The sequence below is a fragment of the Artemia franciscana genome, chromosome 14 (assembly GCF_032884065.1).
Source record: "Artemia franciscana chromosome 14, ASM3288406v1, whole genome shotgun sequence".
NCBI lineage: Eukaryota > Metazoa > Arthropoda > Branchiopoda > Anostraca > Artemiidae > Artemia > Artemia franciscana.
In genome coordinates this window covers 22,451,705-22,475,131 of record NC_088876.1, presented here as the reverse complement: position 1 = coordinate 22,475,131, position 23,427 = coordinate 22,451,705, and the positions used below count along the sequence as shown (strand labels likewise).

General features: G+C 34.4%; 2 long non-coding RNA genes across 2 annotated transcripts in view; one reads left to right on the top strand and one right to left on the bottom strand.

Moving 5' to 3' along the window:
* Positions 1-1,357: 1,357 nt before the first annotated feature.
* LOC136035461 (uncharacterized) overlaps positions 1,358-23,427 on the bottom strand; it is a 54,164-nt gene continuing 32,094 nt past the window's right edge. Inside the window, exons 3-4 of the long non-coding RNA XR_010619443.1 lie at positions 8,971-9,157; positions 1,358-3,979 (exon numbers count right to left, since the gene is read on the bottom strand). This is a non-coding gene — a long non-coding RNA (uncharacterized LOC136035461). The remainder of the gene's footprint in view (positions 3,980-8,970; positions 9,158-23,427) is intronic.
* LOC136035463 (uncharacterized) overlaps positions 3,858-23,427 on the top strand; it is a 77,764-nt gene continuing 58,194 nt past the window's right edge. Inside the window, exon 1 of the long non-coding RNA XR_010619445.1 lies at positions 3,858-3,993. This is a non-coding gene — a long non-coding RNA (uncharacterized LOC136035463). The remainder of the gene's footprint in view (positions 3,994-23,427) is intronic.

The window sequence follows — 23,427 nt, the reverse complement described above, 5'->3', positions numbered from 1 at the left end:
CCACAGAAAAAAAGAGGATTTACTTGAAAAAAAAATATTGTAAGTAAAAAATTGTCTTCACTGCTGCAAAATTTATTTCGAGTCAATGTATCAATATACTGTGTATCAAATAATGCTAAGATAACTACTATTACTATTAATGAAACACAAGACCGCCTAAGGTGAACTCAGCTACGCACACTCTTTCTCCATTACAATCTATTCAAAGTGTTCCTATTTACACCCTCTCAAAAAAGTTCCAATTTCCCTTAAATATTTCTTTACAACCTCCTCCCAATTAATTAGGGGATGACCTGGATTGTACTAACCATCTCAACTTTTTACTTATCTAGCCCTAGAAAGCTGGATAAAACCATTGTATCATATACTAGGCTATAATTTCTCGAAGAGTACCACACCTCAGCGTCTAATAACAAAATAATGCACATAAAGAAATGTGATTGGTTTACGAAAATACGTCACAAAAATATACCAATGAATTTAAGTCATGTTTTTTAAGATAGAACCATAAGACAGCAATCTCTTTTTCTCTTAAATGGGAACATATCATACGTAATCATTCTTAATAATGCGACAGGTACGTATGTAGAACTGGTACAAACACTATAAACTAGAGAGTAGAATTCCTAACATGCTGTTATTAAATACCATCATAGGTCAGGGAAAATTTCTTAACCTGGGAAAAGGAGCATTATAAAAGTGATAGACGTATTTACATCCTTGTCTTTACAGCCAATAACTGAGGCAATACAACATGTACTTGTTTCCAAAAAGACTTTAACAAATTAAATTGTACTTGAATAACCCTACAATAAAATTCAAGGGGTACCACAACCCACTAAATCCTTTCTTGGTTAGATTTGATAGCAGCAATTGAATAGTCTTTGAGATTAACCCGTTTAAATTTCATTTGGTAGGAAAACCGAGAAAATGCCGAATTATGTTAAGACCTAATTTTCCATTGGCTGATGTGTCTCCTAACCCGAAAACGGCCATAAGATTACCGTACGGCTGCATCATGGGTAGTGTATATTTTCTGTTTTTGTAATGATGATTTAAAGATAGATTGTGTCATTGTGATTTATGTTTTAAAAGATGAACAGGAAATAGTGATCTATTATATAAAACAAAATTATGTCAAAAAAGCATAAATTATTACATTACGAGTATAATCATAACTTTTTTCCTTCATTACTTACCCACCATCATTTTTACCCCCAGCTATAGTACATATAAAATATTATAAAAGAGGCAGTAATGATAATTATAACAGTTATAATAACACAAATCTGAAACACACACAGAACCTGGTATGCTAATAATCCTAAATTATGGTCGGTTTCCAAAGGGAAACGCATTAGCAGAAACAAATTCTTTAATACAAGATACAAAGTTCAAATATAATAAATGAAAACAGTAATAAAGTGCTTATAAATTAATAATTTACTTTCCAAGGCATCACCAGGACTGACAGAGGGCGCTTTTGACAATGGTACTCTGTTTAAAATGTATCGAGTTTCACCAACTAAAACAAAATATTAATTCATATAATGGCAAGCAAGATAAAATTATTCCATGAAAATGGAATATATTGATTATAATATAAATTATTTGGGCCAATCGTGAGAGGATCCGTAAGCCCCAAATCTTGCTTGGTTAGGCTAATGAGCATAATGATTGAACTAATCAGTGCCTACTCCCTTAGACCCGGAACCATAGGTAGATTTTTTTCTGTTTTTACTGTATCTCTTTCATCGTTCACTAAATAACTTCGCTTTAATCTTTCCTTACGGGTATTTATCAAGTATTATTTGTAGCTTAATTTAAACTATAATTCTAAACACAGCTATTTTTAAAAAGCTAGCAGAACATTATCAACAGAAAACAATGTAAATTATCAGATCTTGCTGACATTTTATATAATATTTGACAATAAAAGCCAGAGAATTATTAGTACATCGCATAATTGTTTAAAATACAATTCACCTACTTTTGCAGCCTGCATACTTTTGCAGCCTGCAGCCTGCAAGCCAAACTTTTGCAGCCTTTTTGCAGCCTGCATACTTTTGCAGCCTGCAATATAAATCTTGCTTGGTAAACCTTATGAACATCATGATTGAACTAATCAGTTCTTTACTCCCTTACACCCAGAGTCATAGGTGAATTATTTTTTTTTTACTGTATCTCTTTCTTCATGCACTAAATCCTCGCATTTGCTTTAATCTTTCCTTAAGGGTGTTTATCAAGAATTATTTGTAGCTTAATTTAAATATAATTCTAAACAAAGCTATTTTAAAAAACTAACTGAACACTATCGACAGAAAATAATGTAAATTATCAGTTCTTCTGATATTTAATATAATATTTGACAACAAAGGCAGAGAATTTTAGTATCTATATATATAAAATATCATATAATTGTTCAAAATACAATTCACCTAATACTTTTGCAACCTGCAATGTAAGTTCTATTCAAGATAAATACAGTACTTGACAATGCTCCTACAACGATTTTAAAAATTATTGTGTTTACGAATAGATTTATAGCAAGTACAACATTTGATATTTTGCCTCCTTTAGTTTTATATGGCTGTTCTATTTCATTTATGTCGGGGGTTCTTTTGCCCTTTGAGCCCTCACAAAGTTTTGAGTTTCCAGCTGTTTTGTTCAATTTATGAACTTGCACATCTTATTTAGTGCCGACAAGTTTTTTTTTAACTTAATAACTTTAATTCAACTAATAAGTCTTAGTTCATTTTATGAGGAAAATTACTTCATTTTAAGAGTAAAATAATTAGTATTTGTTAAGAAACAAATACTTTTTCCCTTTTTGTATATCAACTTTCAAAATTTTAGTTATTTTCTCTTTATTTTCAATTATTTTGTCAGAACGTCTTGCCGTAAAACCTAGTTCTTGATTGTGTTTGTGCAATTCCAAGTTCTGTTAGTCAAGATACAGGATTTCTATGAAGCTTTACGGAACGTAAATTTCTGATTTTCCACCTTCAGTTTTCGAGTCTTTCGAAGGCATTTTCCAATTTATTAGGACATTTTGTTCCCTCTCAATTTCCCCCGTTAGAAAGCAGAAATTCAGACCAAGAGCAAAACACGGTCATCTTTAATCTAATGCTAGAAAATGGTTCTTGTACATCAATAAAATAAGAGTATAAAGAAATGAAATCGACCTGTAATGGAACCTTCCAAACTTGATGAGAATAAAATGAACCTAAAAGGAAGTTCGAAATAGAATTGAAATTTGTGGTCTATCTAGCGAGCAGGTTCCGTTTGTCGTTTAGCGAAAATTACTACCAGATTTAAGCTTACAATTCCATTCGCCTTTCTTTGGTTGAGTTACTTTTTTAAGCTACATTGTAAACTTTTCTAATGCAATTTACTTTATAATATATTATTTTCTACTATAATATAATAATAACTATATAATGCTATTATTAAAAAAAATCACAAAAGCACAACTATTTACCCTAAACAAGAAATTAAAGCACGTGTAGAAATAAGATAAAGCAAGAGAAAGAACAACAAATAAGGAAAAATGAAACAAAAAAAACAAAAAAACTTGAGCACGAACTAAACCTTTCCCAAGTAAAACATAAATAAGATTGCTACTTACTGCTATTAAGAGTAAACTAACTTAAAACATTCGTTACTGTGAATCGAAAGTATTTTTTAGAAGGCAAATAGGTTTCTCTTAATCAATTAAAACAATATAACAAAATCTCTCACTCAATGAAGATGCCAGCAATAAATTTTAAGAGCTAATAATAATAATAAAAAATGTCCAAGTTTCACAAACATTAAGCTTATTGATCTACGTATTTTTTCTTTCTCCATAAAGATATCTCGGAGATAAACTTTGGATGTGGTCCAGATTTTTAATTCGTCTCAACAACTAGGGCCTGGATTCCCACAGTGGCTTTTGTCAAGATTCCAATGTAGCAACATCTTGGATTCTTCGTTAGTCCTATGAAAGAAACGGTAAGCCAAAAATAATACTATCCAAAATCGAATGTTGGCAATTCATTCTAATCTGATTTGTGTTATTTTATACTTGTTCAATGGTTTAGATTTTTTTTTTTTTCAAGAATGGGCGTACAAGTCTTAACAGGCATACTAAAACGCAGTAGCAAATGCTGGAAAATTCACCAGAAAGAAGAAACAGAATTTTTTTTTGCCTTTTAGTTATTAAATGAATTCTGACGTAACTAAAAGAAAATCTTGTATTTATCCCGGGCTTTCTTAGTTGGAGTCTGTTCGCATAATAGTACTCCTCCATAATAGCGTTAGATAAGAATGGGAATAAAAAGATACAAGAAGCAAAAAACTGACAGTGTTGCATGGTCCTAGAATACGTAAGAAAACAAACAATGTTATTTTCTATTAAGATATAGGACTAGTGGTGGAAACTGTTGGCAAGGAATAGTTTTCTAAAACTATTTTAGCTTCTGATTGCCATTAAAAAAACAAGTTTTTTAAATGAAAGTAAGGAACGACATCAAAACTTAAAACGAACAGAAATTACTCCGTATATCAAAGGGGCTTTTTCTTCTCAACGCCCCGCTCTTTACGCTAAAGTTTGGCTCTTTCTCTTAACTCTACATTTTAAAACAGTAAAAAACTTTAGCGTAAAGAGCGGGGCGTTGAGAAGGAAAAGCCCCTTTCATATACGGAGTAATTTCTGTTCGTTTTAAGTTTTAATGTCGCTCCTTACTTTCATTTAAAAAACTTGTTTTTTTTTAATTTCTGAACGTTTTTGAATCAATGCATGTTTTGATTTTGGCTCTCCACAGAGGAATAATTAAAACGAAATTTGTATATTTAATTTTTTTGGCTAAATGACTCTCTCATAATTTTGATCGAATGGTTTTGAGAAGAAAAGAGCGGGGGAGGAAGCCTAGTTGCCCTCCAATTTTCGGTTAATTAAAAAGGCAACTAGAACTTTTAATTTTTTACGAATCTTTTTATAAGTAAAAGATATACGTAACTTATAAATTAGCTTACGTAAAGAACTTTTGTATTCTTATGTTTTTATTACATACTAGCTGTTGGGGTGGCGCTTCGCGCCACCCCAACACCTAGTTGGTGGGGCGCTTCGCGCCCCCCAAGCCCCCCCGCGCGCGTAAGTCGTTACGCGCCATATTAGTTACGCGCCATTGTAGCTGTGTCCCTGTGTCCCACCTGTGAATAGAGATAGATATAAATATATATTTTTAACTACGTATAACATGCGAATATACAACATTCTTCGCTGTCCCATTGTCTGTGCATATAAATAGCATTTATATTCCCTGTGTCCCGGTCGTCATTTGTGTCCTGGTGTCCCAGTTTGTAATTTCTCTTTGAGTGTCCCGGTCGTCATTTATATTCCCTGTGTCCCAGTGTCCCGGTCGTCATTTGTGTCCCGGTGTCCCGGTCTGTAATTTCTATTAAATAAAAAAAACAAGTTTTTTTTACTAAAAGTAAGGAGCGACATTAAAACTTAAAACGACCAGAAATTACTTCGTATATGAAAGAGGCTGCTTCCTAATCAACGCCTCGCTCTTTACGCTAAAGTTTTTTACTGTTTTAAAAAGAAGAATTGAGAGAAAGAGTCAAACTTTAGCGTAAAGACCGAGGCGTTGATGAGGAAGCAGCCTCTTTCATATACGAAGTAATTTCTAGTCGTTTTAAGTTTTAATGTCGCTCCTTACTTTTAGTTAAAAAAAACTTGTTTTTTTATTTAATTTCTGGACGTTTTTGAATCAATGCATGTTTTGATTTTGGCTCTCCGAAGAGGAATAATTAAAACAAAATTTGCATTTTTTTTTTTGGCTAAATGGCTTTCTCATAATTTTGATCGAATGATTTTGAGAAAAAAAGAGCGGGGGAGGAAGCATAGTTGCCCTCCAATTTTTTGGTTAATTAAAAAGACAACTAGAATTTTTAATTTTTTACGAATATTTTTATTAGTAAAAGATCTACGTAACTTATAAATTAGCTTACGTAAAGAACTTTTGTATTCTCATATTTTTATTACATATATGAGGGGGTTCGCCCCCTTGTCAGATCCTCGCTCTTTACACTAAAGCTTAAATTTTGTCCCAATTCATTAAGAATGACCCCAGAATCACAAAAGCCGTAGAATAAATAGTTGAAATTACTAAAAATACTTTAGCGTAAAGAGAGAGGTATTAGGAGGAGGTGAGCCCCTCAAATGGGTAATAATTTCTGTTTGTTTTAAGTTTTAATGCTGCTCCTTACTTCCAGCTGAAAGAACTTTTTCATATTTATTTTTTCATTGTTTTTTTTTAAATAATACTAGTAAATCCTGCGCTCCCTTCATGGAGATTTTCTTCCCCCATGACAAAATATCGATGGGAAGTTCCCCCAGAATATCCCCCTCTTCTCAACCCCTCCCCCAACCAAAAAAAATCCTCCTGAAAACGCCTGTACACTTCCCAATAGCCATTACTATATGTAAGCACTGGTCAAAGTTTGTAACTTGTTGCCCCTCCCACGGGGACTGTGGGGGAGTAAGTCGTCCCCAAAGACATAGTTATAAGGTTTTTCGACTACGTTGAATAAAATGGCTATCTCAGAATTTTGATCCGTTGACTTTGGTAAAATAATTAGCGTGGGAGGGGGCCTAGGTGCCCTCCAATTTTTTTGGTCACTTAAAAAGGGCACTAGAACTTTTCATTTCCGTTAGAATGAGCCCTCTTGCAACATTCTAGGACAACTGGCTCGATACGATCACCCCTGGGAAAAAAAAAAAACAAAAAAATAAAAAAACAAATAAACACGCATCCGTGATCTGCCTTCTGGCAAAAAATACAAAATTCCACATTTTTGTAGATAGGAGCTTGGAACTTGTACAGAAGGGTTCTCTGATACGCTGAATCTGATGGTGTGATTGTCATCAAGATTCTATGACTTCTAGGGGGCGTTTCCCCCTGTTTTCTAAAATAACGCAAATTTTCTCAGGCTCGTAACTTTTGATGGGTAAGACTAAACTTGATGAACTGAAATCAGCTCAACTGAACTGAAAGAATAAACTTGAAATCAGCATTAAAATGCGATTCTTTTGATGTAGGTATTGGTATCAAAATTCCATTTTTTAGAGTTTTGGTTACTATTGAGCCGGGTCGCTCCTTACTACAGTTCGTTACCACGAACTGTTTGATTCAAACAATCCCTGTGTCTTAGTCGTCAATTATATATCCCGCCTGTGCCCCCGGCGTCCCCGTTGTAGTTGTGTCCCTGTGTCCCGGTCGTCATTTATATTCACGGTTATATCCAAGCTTTCTTTTCTTACTTTCTCTATCAGCAGCAAGTTTTTTGGCATAGACTCTTTGAGCAGCTTCCTCGACTGTTGCCATTGTAGGTTCTTCAGTCATTTTACAATTAAACATTTTTCCGTGAACGCATGTCTTAAATACCATTAATGACGTCACCGTTATAACAAAAATGACGACAACTAACTTCATGACGTCAGTCGACACAGAAACATGACGTCACCTGACAGACAGACACACATACAGACAACTTATTTTTATATATATAGATATGAGGGGGTTCGCCCCCTCGTCAGTACCTCGCTCTTTAAACTAAAGCTTAAATTTTGTCCCAATTCATTAAGAATGACCCCTGAATCACAAAAGCCACAGAATAAATAGTTGAAATTACTAAAAATACTTTGGCGTAAAGAGCGAGGTATTAGGAGGAGGTGAGCCCCTCATATGGGTAATTTCTGTTCGTTTTAAGTTTTAATGCTGCTGCTTACTTCCAGCTCAAAAAAAAACTTTTTCATTGTTTTTTTTTTAAGTAATGCTAGTAAATCCTGCGCTCTCTTCATGGAAATTTTCTTCGCCCATGACAAATTCCTCGATGGAAAGTTCCCCCAGCATATTCCCCTCTTCTCAACCCTTGCCTCCAACCAAAAATACTTCCTGAAAACGCCTGTACACTTCCCAATAACCATTACTATATGTAAGCACTGGTCAAAGTTTTGAACTTGTAACCCCTCCCACGGGGACTGTGGGGGAGTAATTCGTCCCGAAAGACAAAGTTATAAGGTTTTTCGACTACGTTGAATAAAATGGCTATCTCAGAATTTTGATCCGTTGCCTTTGGGAAAATAATTAGCGTGGGAGGGGGCCTAGGTGCCCTCCAATTGTTTTGGTCACTTAAAAAGGGCACTAGAACTTTTTCCATTAGAATGAGCCCTCTTGCAACATTCTAGGACAACTGGGTCGATACGATCACCCCTGGGGAAAAAAACAAAAAAACAAATAAACACGCATCCGTGATCTGCCTTCTGGCAAAAAATATAAATTCCACATTTTTGTAGATAGAAGCTTGAAACTTCTACAGTAGGGTTCTCTGATACGCTGAATCTGATGGTGTGATTTAAAATCCGTTAAGATTCTATGCCTTTTAGGGGGTGTTTCCCCCTATTTTCTAAAATAACACAAATTTTCTCAGGCTCGTAACTTTTGATGGGTAAGACTAAACTTGATGAAACTTGTATATTTAAAATCAGCATTAAAATTCGATTCTTTTGATTTAGCTATTGGTACCAAAATTCCATTTTTTAGATATTTGGTTACTATTGAGCCGGGTCGCTCCTTACTACAGTTCGTTACCACGAGCTGTTTGATTACACATAAGCGTATTTATGGCGTTCCTAGTGTTTTGTTAATGCGTACAATTTTTGAGTGCTAATTAAAAGGTGCAGCGATTCTCGAATTTCAAAATCCCCCCCCCCCAAAAAAAGAAAATTCAGGACTATGTATAAGATGTAAGTTTTTTGAAACTCAAATTAAGGGGAAATTCTTTAAAGATATTTTGTGTCATAATGCGTACAAAGATCACTAATTTGCATTTATGTTTTAAATTGGGGGGGGGGGGGGTAATCGTATAAACTTTAAAAATACACTTTAATTAATGAAAGAAAGAAGAAAGAACTCAACTGACCTTATCAGTGGTCCTACACTAGCTGTGGCAGGCTAACTCTCTGAACTCTTTTCGGACAACTCCCATTGACTTACTTGGTTTTTTTGAATTTTAAAGTTTGTCTATTTTGGTAAAAATAAAGCGAAGACGTAGATTCTTTGTAGTCCAGCTAAAAATTTGTCCAAAAATGCACAATAGAATACAAAGGCTGTAAAGAGAATAGACAATTTTGAAGAATATCTTGAAATTTCTTGCCCTTAAATAAGACTTTATTCAGAACCTTAAAACAAATCATGCCACTGTTTAAAAATGTCGTATTTTTGGGAGAAACTCAGCCACTTTCAAGGATATTCAACACTTATTCATATGTTACCCTTCCAACAATGGATGATTCAGTATTAATACTCAGCGAAGTCTTTTTAGTTAAAAAGGAGTCTCTTAGCATGCCTGTTAGCAGAAAAGTGGTGCCTACCTCCCTAAAAAAAAAAAAAAAAAAAAAAAAAAAAAAAAAAAAAAAAAAAAAAAAAAAAAAAAAAAAAAAAAAAAAAAAAACTTTACCGTTCCTCGGTCGTAATAAAAAAAAACAACAGAAAATTACCTCGTTCCTTTCAATTTAGTCTATTATATTTCGTTAAATTATTTCAGTGTCAAGGGAGAATCTGATACTACCCTCACAATCCCCGCTGCACTGCTTAGTTAAATATTATTCAAAATGAAGAGAAGTACAGGAGGGTACCTTTTAAATCTTCCCTCCCCAACATTTATCTGAACAAATTTTCTCAAAAAGACATAAAATTGAGTCTGGTAGCGCACTTTTTCAGGAATCCACCCTCTCCTCCTAATCGAAAAGTCCGCTGTGTCCTCCTTGATATTCAGATTCACAATTATACTTCATTCATAACAAAGTTATTATATTTTAAATTTAACTTGCCTATTTTATTAGTTTTTCCTTTCTGTATTTTTCTCTTCCTCTGAAATAGAAACTTGCGTCCACTTTGGTTGTGCTCCATATTTCAATGGCAAAACGCAGAAATAATCTCTTCAAATTTTTAAAAGAGAAGATAAAATGTCATGATCGTCAGCATAAACAAACAGGTTTCTCCATATTTTACTTTTGTATATGCTGAAATAAATGTTTGAAGTACATTTTTCTTATTAATTTGAATTTCTGAATATTTGAACAATTTACTAGCAACAATTTGTTTATAAAGAGGATGAAAAATTATTTTTTAATTATTTACACATAAAATATTTGTCTTTGATTTGCATGATATATGTTAATAAAAATGAAGGTTTGAGAAGTTGAAGCTCCAAAGGTAGAAAAATGTTCTTGGGATATCTCTTACAGTGGTATCAATTGGGGGAGGGGCAGGTTCCCCTCCCTCTAGATTCCCCCTCCCCTTGATTTTAGAAGACACTCATTTTCGGTATTTTCATTAAAACAAAACGTAAAATTTTCCCGGCCTAGATTTCGAAATTTTTTAATTTGCTCCCCCCTCCCCCCTTGATTTTCGTGATTTGACGCCAATTGTCTCTTATGAACACATCTAGTTAGTCTATCTAAATATAATAATGATGACGACAAAAGGCAATAATGAGCAATCTTGTACCAAAAATATTATGTCACTCTGGAGGTAAGCGTTATTACCTCAGGATGATTGCTTTAAGTAGAATAAATTCTTATTTAGATGAATTTACTTTGTTGTGCAGCTACCTGGGGTATAGGCTATGACGAAACCTCAAACCAACTTTGGCTAATTTTCTTAATATTGGCTATTAGATAAGAAAACTTGATCAATTTAGTCCATAGAACTGTTCACCTGAGCGATTAGAAAGGTTTTGGAAATTGTGTATGCTGTAGGCAAAGTTATAAGCATTGGCCTTAAAATGACGTCAGCAAAATAATTTTCTCAAAGTTGTTTAGAGTCTATCACTGTTTTGGTATTGAATAAATAAAAAAAAAAAAACAAATATAACAAGAATTTTTTCATTGGCAGACAAATAACCTAGTTTTTTTTTTAAACGATTCATGTGCATGTGCATGGAACTCGAACGAACGGATGCACGGCGCCTGAGAATTTCGAAAGGCGTTGGGATAGAAGCTAGACAGCACTTTTTTCAACTTTAGGCTTAGATTTATTATTAAAAGTTATATTTTGGCAGCATGTAAAATTTCTGAGTTTAGGAGACGTCAATACCCCGGAGGCACAAAAGAGGGGAGATTTTAACATTAAAAAATTACTTGTTTTGGAGAGGGTGGCTAATTTCTGTTGTTGATTCTTCCCATAAGTCTTATTCATCTTGATCAGCAGCGTTGGAGTTAGGTGAAAATTACAGTTGATTTATTTAACCACACATTAGATAAATATTTTCTGTCGGTTTTGCAGCCTTAAAATTTTCCTGTTCATGCTCTTTCTCTCAGTAGAAAAGACATCTTTTATAAGATTATGCGTTATGCCAAAGAATAGTTGTCAATAGTGGTTAACAAAGGTCTTTGGCTTTGCTAGATTCACTTCGGAAAAGAATTTCGTGCCAGTAGAAAATCCTATAATGTGTGATATATTTAACCACACATTAGATAAATATTTTCTGTCGGTTTTGCAGCCTTAAAATTTTCCTGTTCATGCTCTTTCTCTCAGTAGAAAAGACATCTTTTATAAGATTATGCGTTATGCCAAAGAATAGTTGTCAATAGTGGTTAACAAAGGTCTTTGGCTTTGCTAGATTCACTTCGGAAAAGAATTTCGTGCCAGTAGAAAATCCTAAAAGATATCTACTTTTTATACTGTATACTATATCTGTACTTCATCTCAGATTTCAGGCGGAGAACCAAAGATTCAATTTCTCACTCTCTGTGTTAGAGCGAAAGGAACCTCTAAAATGAATCTAAAAACTGCAAATTGGAAATAATTTTAGAGGATGCTCTATCAAAAAACAAAATAAATAGAAACGGGTACTTATATGCCATTTTAGTCTTTAAGCTAACAAATTGATTTTATATTCACTGATTTACTTGTTGAGATAGGGAGCCAAACGTTTCTCAGGTGATTTCTCGTCTGAAAATCCCTATCTTTAACTCAATTTATCCAGTTGGTTTGCTCTAACTCAAATTAAAGCCTCCGTTCAGATTCAAATATGGCTCAAATATCAACTGATTTTCCAGTTCGATTAATTGAATCACTATATAGTTCAAATTTTTATCCCCATATTATAATATATTTTTTTTTTTGGGGGGGGGGGAATTTTGGGCTTTTTCTTACAACAACTATCGTTTATATCTGTTTCAAAATTACTTTAAAAATAGTTAAACCCAGTTAATCTTCTTTTACATTGAAGTTTAGCGATAAGTGAGATGTGACATAAAAAGTAATAGTGGAGTAGAATATGGAAATGTTTTCTCCCAATCCTTAAAAGAATCTATTATAAATTGCACATTTAAATTTCTGATGCTGTTTTTATATGCATTGTGTCGTTGTAATTATAGTCAAATAAAACTACGAAAAAAAGGCCAAACCACGAAATTTGAGAAATAGAACTGTTTTTGGCACCAAAAGTGAAGTTAGTTTAATCTTAATGAATTATAACCTTCATATAACCTTAGGTTAATATAATAATATAATTTGTACTATATATTTGCACACTGGGGGGACTGGGTGTGGGTTGGAGTGGCAGTTTTGGTGGTAAATTAATTGGACAGTGCCCCAAACCTACCCCTTCCTAATGTGCAACTATATAGCCCAAATTATACAAGTCCATATCATTCTGTCTAAGGCCAATGCACTGTATCATCTTTCACTTGTCTTTGTGCCTATGAAGCTGGTTTTCTGAGACCTAACCTAAGGATATATCCTTGAGTGTGTTCCGTATAACTACCAAGTACCAAACGTTTTTTTTACTAACCCATTTTTTCTGCAATATTTTTTATTGAAAGGTCGTTTCATATTAATTCAAGTTTGACGAGACCAAAAATGACATAAGAATCAAAAATTACCTTTACTTCGTACCCCGTTTCCTCATTTTTTCAATTATGTTTTAAATTGCAGTAATACCATGAACGGTATTTTTACCCTTTTTGACCTTGCCTAGGGTGTGAATGGGGTACAAAGTGATATAATTTTTCACCTCTGATGTCATTTTCGGTCTCCCAGGATTTGAACTAATAGAATAAGACCCTTCGATCCACCAAATACTGCACAAATCAAGATTCTGTTTTTTTCATCTCCCTCTGACCTTGCTTGGATAGAGAGTACTGAACGATGGAATTATTCCAAATTTTTTGTCATTTCTTGTATCCCAGGACTGGAATTACTAGGAAACGACCTTGTTTTTACTCCTTCTAACCTCGCCTAAGGTGGTAATGGGGTAATAAGAGATGATTTTTTTTATTTTGGTGTCTTTATTTTGGTGGATTATTTTGGTGTCATTTTCGGCCCTTTTCAGATCCGAGTTAATAGGAAACGGACTTTCAATGCATCAAGAACTCCACAAATTAAGATTTTGACTTTTTATCTCTCTCTGACCCTGCTTAGGTGAAAATGGGGTGCTAAGCGATAAAATTTTCCAAGTCTGATGTAATTCTCAGTTCCCAGACTCAAATTTATAGAAAGCATTCCTTCAATCCAGAAAATATTGCTGTGGATCCCCCTTCTCTTTTCCCTGAATAAAGGGATATTTTTACACGGCCGATTTTAGTCAATTTTGGATAGGTCATTAAGGGCAATTTTTCTTAAATTTTGATACTAGAAAAAAATTTATTGCGCAAATGCCGAGTCAAAATCGTACTTATACTAATATTTTGATACTAGAAAATTTTGTATTGCTCAAATGCTGAATCAAAATTGTACTTAAGTTCATTTTACAGCTCAACTCCTTTGCATAGGAAAGTGTATGTAAACAATTGACACCACTCCACAAAAAAAAAAAAACAACCAAAAAACAATAGATTGTGTTGAACTACCATCGGTACTTATCTATTATACGAGAACACACTCGAGAACTTGTATCGCGAACACAAGACATTACCCGTTTTCACGATGTTAATACCAGACGATTAGCTTCGGCTGTGAAAACTGCAACAAAGAATTATAAAAGGGGGCCATCCAGAGCGCATTATACTAAATACGTAACCTAAGCTAACCTAACCTAACCAAAATACCAACTAAAAAGGTAATTAAAATATAGCTGCAGTGCATTTTTCCTCCGATCCGAAGCTGATTGTCTGGTAGAAACACCGTGGAAACGGGTTATGTCTCATGTTTGCAATACAAGTCCTTGAATGCATTTTTCGTATAATATATAAGTACCCTATCATTCTCTGAAGTTACGACTAAAACAGTGTATAGGCATCTGGCATTAGATTATATTAAATATAAAAAACACGTTTTTTTAGCTGAAAGTAAGGAGCGACATTAAAACTTAAAACGAACAGAAATTACTTCGTATAGGAAAGGGGCTGCTTCCTCATCAACGCCCCGCTCTTTACGCTAAAGTTTGACTCTTTCTCTCATCTCTGCTTTTTAAAACAGTAAAAAACTTTAGCGATGAGGAAGCAGCCCCTTTCCTATACGAAGTAATTTCTGTTCGTTTTAAGTTTTAATGTCGCTCCTTACTTTCAGCTAAAAAAACTTGTTTTTTTTTATTTAATTTCTGAACGTTTTTGAATCAATGCATGTTTTGATTTTGGCTCTCCACAGAGGAATAATTAACACGAAATTTGCAAGTTTATTTTTTTTTTTTTGGCTAAATCGCTTTCTCATAGTTTTGATCGAATGATTTTGAGAAGAAAGGGAACGGTGGAGGAAGCCTAGTTGCCCTGCGATTTTTTGGTTACTTAAAAAGGCAACTAGAACTTTTAATTTTTTACGAATTTTATATTAATAAGAGATAAACGTAACTTATAAATTAGCTTACGTAACGAAATTTTGTAATCTCATGTTTTTATTACATATATGAGGGGTTCACCCTCTCGTCAGTACCTCGCTCTTTACACTAAAGATTAAATTTTGTCCCAATTCATTAAAAATGACACCTGAATCACAAAAGCCGTAGGATAAATAGTTGAAATCACTAAAAATATTTTAGCGTAAAGAGCGAGGTATTAGGAGGAGGTGAGCCCCTCATATGCATAATAATTTCTGTTCGTTTTAAGTATTAATGCTGCTCCTTACTTCCTGTTGAAAAAACTTTTCATATTTTTTTTGCATTGTTTTTTTTTTTAAATAATGCTAGAAAATCCTGCGTTCCCTTCATGGAAATTTTTTCCCCATGAAAAAATCCTCGAAGGAAAGCTCCCCCAACATATATCCCTCTTTTCAACCCCTCCCCCAACCAAAAAATCCCCCTGAAAACGTCTGTACGCTTCCCAATAATCATTCCTATATGTAAGCACATATATATGGTGAAAGTTTGTAACTTGTAGCCCCTCCCACGGGGACTGTGGGGGAGTAAATCGTCCCCAAAGACATAGTTATAAGGTTTTTCGACTACGTTGAATAAAATGGCTATCTAGGAATTTTGATCCGTTGACTTTGGGAAAATAATTAGCCTGGGAGGGGGCCTAGGTGCCCTCCAATTTTTTGGTTAATTAAAAAGGGCACTAGAACTTTTTATTTCCGTTAGAATGAGCCCTCTCGCAAGATTCTGGGACCACTAAGTCGATACGATCACCCCTGGGAAAAAAAACAACAAACAAACAAACAAATAAATATGCATCCGTGATCTGCCTTCTGGCAGAAAATACAAAATTCCACATTTTTGTAAATAGGAGCTTGAAACTTCTACAATAGGTTTCTCTGATACGCTGAATCTGATGGTGTGATTTTCGTTAAGATTTCATGACTTTTAGGGGGTGTTTCCCCCGATTTTCTAAAATAAGGCAAAATTTCTCAGGCTCGTAACTTTTGATGGGTATAACTAAAATTGATGAAACTTATATATTTAAAATCAGCATTAAAATGCGATTCTTTTGATTTAGCTATTGGTATCAAAATTACATTTTTTTAGAGTTTTGGTTACTATTGAGTAACCTCTCCTTACTACAGTTCGTTACCACGAACTGTTTGATAAATCTTAATTTAGAATTCATGAGTAAAAAAAAATATTTCTAGATATATCTATAGCCTAACAATGTTATACAAAGTACTCAGGGAAGCATAAACTATGACGCCGCAATGCATATTCCTTGTACTTTTCTAAGTTCGTTTTTAGTCCCTACATAATCTGTACAATGCATTCTCTTGTCACCTAACATGGCTGTAAAAATCAACTCTTTAAAATCTTGATTCAAACGGTGATTTATAAAACTTTATGTATTTTCGTCCTTTTTACTACCAAGGTATACCAGTTTTCGTGACTGTAGGCTATTTTATTGCCTTGTTTTAACCGCTATAAATTGCAAACTTATATTTAATGCGCCACCATAAAATTAGCTCAATTATGAGCGATGGGAGCGCTATCTACAAAGTTGTTGCGACTTTCTTTTTACCCCTAGGTTTACTCTTTTGATGACACCTCCTCATTGTGATAGCCGCGCTATCCGATAACTTCTGATTGGTCTGCTTCACTTCTTCTATAATCAGTAGGCTAAGCTTTTTATTGGAGAAACCAAATGAGGATATACGCCTGTTTATTAACGCTCGCACGTTTTTTGTTTATTGTTTCTTTTTATTACCGACGTCTAGCTAGTAAGCCCACCATACGTTAATGACATCAGAGTCAGAAGGATTCCCAACTCAATGCTTCGAGCCATGACAGTCAGCTTGGACGAGGAGCTTTGAGACTGGTTGAATTTTGTTTTGTGAAAAAGAATATATTTATTCAAATATACCTTACTGAAGTGTTGGGAGAAAAAAAGACTAAAATATATAACACGATATCACTGTTTGTGTTTCTTAGAAAGTTTGGAAAAAGTGGGCTATCATAGGAGTTGAATTCTATAATACAAAATACATGGGATCCCTATAATAGCTTTAAGGCCTCGATAGATCCCTACCCTGCACACTGTTGTGCAACTTCAGGTCAATGTTTCTTTTTTTGCTGAACTTTTCGCAATTACCGAGTTTTGTTCATTACAAATGAATTATGAGAATTTGGAAGTAAAATTTAATATTTTATGGTTGTATGTTAATTTTCCTTACACATTTCGTGACATCTTAAAGTAAAACTGTCAAAATAAAGAGCAATAGTATTAATTATGGTTAAATTCTAGTTAATTGACTTCTTGCTATCTCAGAAAGGTTTTTCCGAGATAGCAAGAAGTCAATTAACTAGAATTTTACCCAGGGCCCTCTAGAGAGAGAAGGAGTGGAGGTGGGTACTTTAAAATACCTTCCTTGGACATACTTTAGCCTGTAGACCCATTCCTGAAAATTTCATTTTCCTAACCTAAACCCTTTCCGAGATAGCAAGAAGTCAATTACTAGAATTTTACCTTAATTGTGAATCGATAATCTAAGAAATTTAAATTGTATAATACGTAAAAGATACACCATTGAAATCTTCTTTTTAATAAGGAAAAACAAGTTTCTTCAGCTAAAAGTAAGGAGCGACATTAAAAATTAAACGAACAGACATTATTACGTGTATGAAGGGGTGCGCCCCTTCGTCAATATTTTCTTCTCTAAACTAAAGTTCAAATTTTTTTCCAATTCTCTAAGAATGGCCCTTGAATCACAAAGGTCGTTTAAATAGAATAAAAAAACCCTTTCAGCTATAAAAACTTGTTCTGTTTTACTTAATTTCTGGTGGTTTTTTAAATATTACTGAAAAATTGGGCACCCCCATCATGGAAAATTCTCTTCTCCCATAAAAATTTCATCCATGGAAAGATCCTCACACCTAAACATTCATCAATGCACAGTTCAAACGCCAAAGCATGCTAATCTTTCTCCTAAAGTTTTTCAGTGAGCCCTTAGGTGTAGAAAAAAGGATTTTTAGTCTGCTTATTTATACGGAATAAGGAAAATCTTATGGATCCTAACGTTTTTCATATAAGATTCCTATGCCATCCGAAGTCTAACAAGATGTAATAGTCTCACCTTTCTAATGCAGCTCACTAGCGTTTTTATTTATCTGAAGCTGTCATCTGCATAATTAGAGGTTATGTCTCCGAAACGTCTTTTGAGGAGCTTAAAATACTCAAAACAAAAGACTTCCACAAGATCCTGATGTCAAGAATACATGAAAAACCCACTTATCTGTGAAAAATAACGTGACGCCATGTCTGGTCGAAACTGGTTTGGGGGGGGGGTGAGATATGGTAGAAAGAAGGAAGCCAGGGCTGCCCTATAAATGCCACTAGAGCCCGCAATATCGGTTCAAATGAAAACCTTCTCGAAGTTCTACACCGACTGGTTTAATACAACTGTCCCTGGTAAAAAAAAAAAAGAAACACAGGCATCCTTGACACAAAAAAATTGTATATTTCGTATTTTTATAGTTGTAGATTTGATTTCTGCAAGGAAGTTTTTAGGAATACGGTAATTGATGGCACTCATTAAGGTTGGATCACCTTAGTAGGCTTTTCCCCACTTTTTGGGAATTATTATATTTTTTCTATACTACTCACTTTTGTTATGTACTTAAAAATTTAATGCAATTGTCATTTTTAGAATTAGCTTAAAATGGAGACTTTGCTGTATATCATGTCGATACTTCTGTTTTTTAGAGTGCTGGTTAATATCAGCACAAACTGACACGAACTACAAAGTGTGTGAACCCAATTATTTTAAATATATCAAATTCAAAATTACCCCTTAATAATTTTGTTAACCATGCGTAAAAACAGAGAAGCAGAGGTTTCGAAACCTATATCCACATGAATGTAGTGAATGAACCGTCTAATTCAGCTTAAAACTGAACAAAAACTAAGGCAAATATGAATAGGGGTATCTCATCTTACAACTACTTAAAGGCTAGAGTATCACTTGAGCTTTACTTAAGGTGTAATGCATTTCAAAGTGCCTATTTCGCCTATTTCTAATTTATTTATTTTTCACGACATAAACAAAAGATTATGCTATAGTCTTACAGGAAATCCAATATAAATAAAATAGTTTTTTTTTCAACTGAAGGTAAAGAGCAACATAAACAAACAGAAAATACTTCCATATATGAAAGGGGCTGTCCCTTTCTCATCTCTTTTCCCGCCACGGTAAAATTTTAAAGTGCTTAGAAATGGATTCTTATTCCAGTTCACTGACCCTTGTGTTTCAGTAGCCATTCTTAAGAATTGGGATAACAAGTCAAATTTTAGTGTGAAAAGGAAGGATATAGGGAAGGGCAATCCCCCTCATATATTGAAAAATTCCCGTTTGTTTCGACTCTTAATGTTGCACCCTACTTTCAGTTGATTTTTTAAATTTTATTTTTGATATTTTTTTTCCAAATCATGCCATACCTAACCTAGATATAATGTGGGGTACCAGCCTCATGAGCCCTCGGTTTTACTGTAAATATCAATAATTGTAAATTGATTGGTAGTGTCCCGCTTTTTAGTTTTTCTGGTTAAGAGCTGATATGTTAGATTTGAATGAATATTTTGAAGAAAATTTGAATATTTGGTGTGAACGGTAGTTTTGGTGAATAAGTCCATAATAATAATATTTTTACCACAGAATTTTGGATGGACCTAACGGGGTAAAATTATTCAAATGAATGGAAATTCTGCCTGAGTTTTGATTTTCTACGTGGCTGAAAACATTGTGACCTCTGTAATAGGGCTCTCTGATGTTTAAATATGTGACATAGTATAAATATATTTTTTAAAAGACCAAAACAATGTGTATAAGAAGAAAAATCGAAATATTATCCTTAGTAATCACTGGAAACGAAACTCCTGGTAGCACATCCCATCGAGAAGTCTCATCCTCACCAAAAATACAATACCCCCCCACCCCCGTAAAATTTCTAGCAGAAGAATCAGCCAGAAAAATTATCCTTAGCATGATTTCCTTTGAGAAAACTAAGTTTTAACCGTTTTTCGATCACTTTGGAAATCCCCCTTCCTTGGAAATTATTTCCCAGAAATCCAAAAATACTGATAATTTCCCGTATCAATTCCCCGGAACATCTACACATACGAAATTGAGTTTACAAATAGAAAGTAACGCAAATAAAAAGAATTTTATGCAGGAATTTTGTCAAGCCCCCAGTATACAGTTTCCCCTGGAAAGTTCACCCCTGGAAATTTTCCTCAACACCAAAAAGTATCCCCATGGTAACTCACCCCATGTATATAATACCCCCTTCTTCCGAATAATTCAGTATACTTCGCAATAACCATTACTATATGTAAACAACTGGCACATTCTATAGCTTAAAGACCTATCCCCAAAGGATGGGGGGGGGGTCATATTATCTCTAAAGCCATCGTTTAAGAACTTTTAACAATTTTTAACAAAATGGCAATCTCAAATTTTATCAAACAATTTTAGGGGGAAAGGCGCTAGTTGTCCTTCAATCTTTTGGTGATTTTAAAGAGTAAAAAAACTTCTGATTTCCGGTCAAATGAGCCCTCTTCTGATGTTCTAGTACCATTGGTTCGATACGATGATCCCTGGAAAAAAAAGTAACAAACAAATAAAAACGCATCCGTGATCTTTGTTCTGGCCGAATATTTAAAATTCTGCATTTTTTGCAGATACGAGCACGAAACCTCTACAGTTGCTTTCTGTGACATGCAGGATCTGATGGTGTGATCTTCATTAAGATTACTTTACAATTTGGGGATTATTTCTCCCTTTTTCGAAAACCGAACAGTTTTTTTTAAGGCTCGTAACCATGGATGGGTAGCACTAAACTTAATTGAACATTATTTAGAATCAGTATAATAAGCCAATTCCTTTGATATATTAAATAAAAAACATTTTTTTTAACTGAAAGTAAGGAGCGACATCTAAACTTAAACGAACTTAAACGAACTTAAGCACGAACGGAAATTACTTAAAACGAACAGACATTACTCCGTATATGAAAGGGTCCCTTGTCATCGCCTTGCTGTTCAAACAGTTCGTTGTAACGAACTGTAGTAAGGAGCGACCCGGCTCAACAGTAAAAGAAATTCTAAAAAACGGAATTTTGATGCTAAAATATACATAAAAAAAATCAGATTTTTATGCTGATTTTAAATATATAAGTTTCATCAAATTTATTCTTCGTCATCAAAAGTTACGAGCCTGAAAAAAATTGTTTTTTTAAATTGTTATAATAACATAATAATAACAATTATTTTTGCAGACCAAATGGTATACGATTATTCTCCTACAGTCAAGTTTAGTTTTAATTAAAACGAAAACAAGTTTCTGTGCTGAAGTATCCTATTAGAGACATATTAAACAAGAACGGTCTTTTGACCGTCTCGGGGAAGAGTTTAACAATGGGCCCGTCTGGGCCCCACTTATGCTCCCAATCATCAGACCAAAATTTGAGCACAGGGGGGGGGGAGTTGGTAAAGGGGCAATTTTTGTTCTGAAATTTTGATAAATCCTTTTTTTGTGTTTTTCTATTAAAAAAAAATACCTCCCCCTATATCTTGAAAAGAACTTTTTTTGCATCATTGGTATAAAAATTCGAGGGAAAATATTTCCCTCTCCCTCCTACCCCCTGCCAAATATATATTAGAGATATATCGCGATAAAGTCCCAGACATGCGCAGTCAGGGGAGTTTTTAGTTGAGATGTGAAGCAGCAAAACTGCTGAGCCATCGGTTAGTTGACTATAATGTTATAGAAAAAAAGATTTGTACTTGCAAATTTGATGAATGATTTACATTTGAAGGACCACTTAAAATTGGTAGCATCTTTGTGTAGTTGGTCGGGGACGTAACCAAAACGTCGTAAGCGCTGATAACCACTTGAAATTTGGTAGCAAAGTAATGAAAATCGTAGACATTTTCCGCGAGAAATGAGCCTTTACAGTCACGGTGCTAGTAGACTTCAAATTTTCGTAATTAACGGAATTTCTGTCTTCTGAAACCTTTCTAAGGCCTCGAAAAAAAAGAAAAAAGAGCATTCGTCTAAAATCTTTGGAGAATAAGCTTGGCTATAGATAAGTGCTCAAAAAATGTTATGCAGATCTGAGTACCTTCCTGCAGATGGTAGAGGGAACTTCAGTGAAATTTTGTCCCTCTATTCAATTTCTCCAAGGTTTCTACCCCAGTATGAAACGGATTGGAGTATATTCTACAAAGACCAATGAAGGGGTGTAGGGCTCTGTAAGTTCTTTTTCATTTTATATGCAGGCTTTGACTAGATTGGATGGAGGAGGAGCGTGTGTTACTGCGTTGGCCTCAGGTCGCTTCATGTTGCGGTGAGTCGTTGTTAGTACTTGTAGCAGTATAGAATTGAACTCCCCTTGTAAGTTTCAAGCTGATAATAGAAATTGCTCAAAACTCTACCAAAAATTTCGTGGTGGTTTTCGGATCAAATACTTTGAAAATCCTTAAATTACGCTGGTTCAAAGGAGGGGGTAGGTGCCTACCTTACTGCTAGAAACTCAGTGACGTAAGAGGAGGTGATGGAGGGGCTACATACTCACTATAATTCTCCAGATATGCAAACTAGAAACATTACATGAATTAAGTTCAAACATATTGCAGCATACTTACAATTCTGTTAAAAAGTTGGGCAAGGGGGGCAGTATTAGGGGTTTGAGAGGGAGGGTTGACTCACTTTGTGTCTCGAATCATTCGGAACAAAACTATTTGTATAAATCTGGCTCAAAAAAGGTGCGACACGTCCTGCTTTGTGATACCCACTGAGTCAGTCCATAGCTTGGACTTCGAACCGATTCAAGCTAATGCCCATTTAAAACAACGTCGCCAGAATTTTGTAGCTTGGACGTAGATCATTTTTTACCCCAAGTAAAGACTTGGGTTGTTTCTGCGACAAGTGTGGACTCGGTACGGTTCTGCACCGAACCAGGACCTAATTATTTTTGAATCAAATCAGAATTTATCTCATTTTTGCATTAATCAAGACTTACTATTTCGTATTTGTACCGAATCACTGATGTTCCGTGGCTTCAAATTAGTTTCTTTTTTGCACCAAGTCAGTACTTGGCTCACAGTCAAGACTTGCCTCTTCTTTATATCTAGCTAGTTAGTTCGTTCGTTCTAGTTAGTTCGTGGCTTAGACTAGGATTTTATAAGCATGAAATCAGGACTTTGCTTGTTTTAAACTAGGCCAGGCGTTACATCATTTTTGTACTGAGTCAGTGACCGCAGCTGAGACTGTATACAACAAATAGCAAACATAGCAAGATAATCTATAATGCAAAACATTATATTTATATCTTTATTTTTATGCATCCTTAAGTAAACAGAACAATCGGTCTGATAATGGACAAGTATGGTACTTTCTGGAAGGAGAAAGTCAATGAAGAGGGAAGATGGTGATTTGACCATTCTTATATCGAAATCGAAATTCACGTAATGTGACTCCATAGTGTATTTTTATATGCAGCAGTTATTACGTCTGCTTC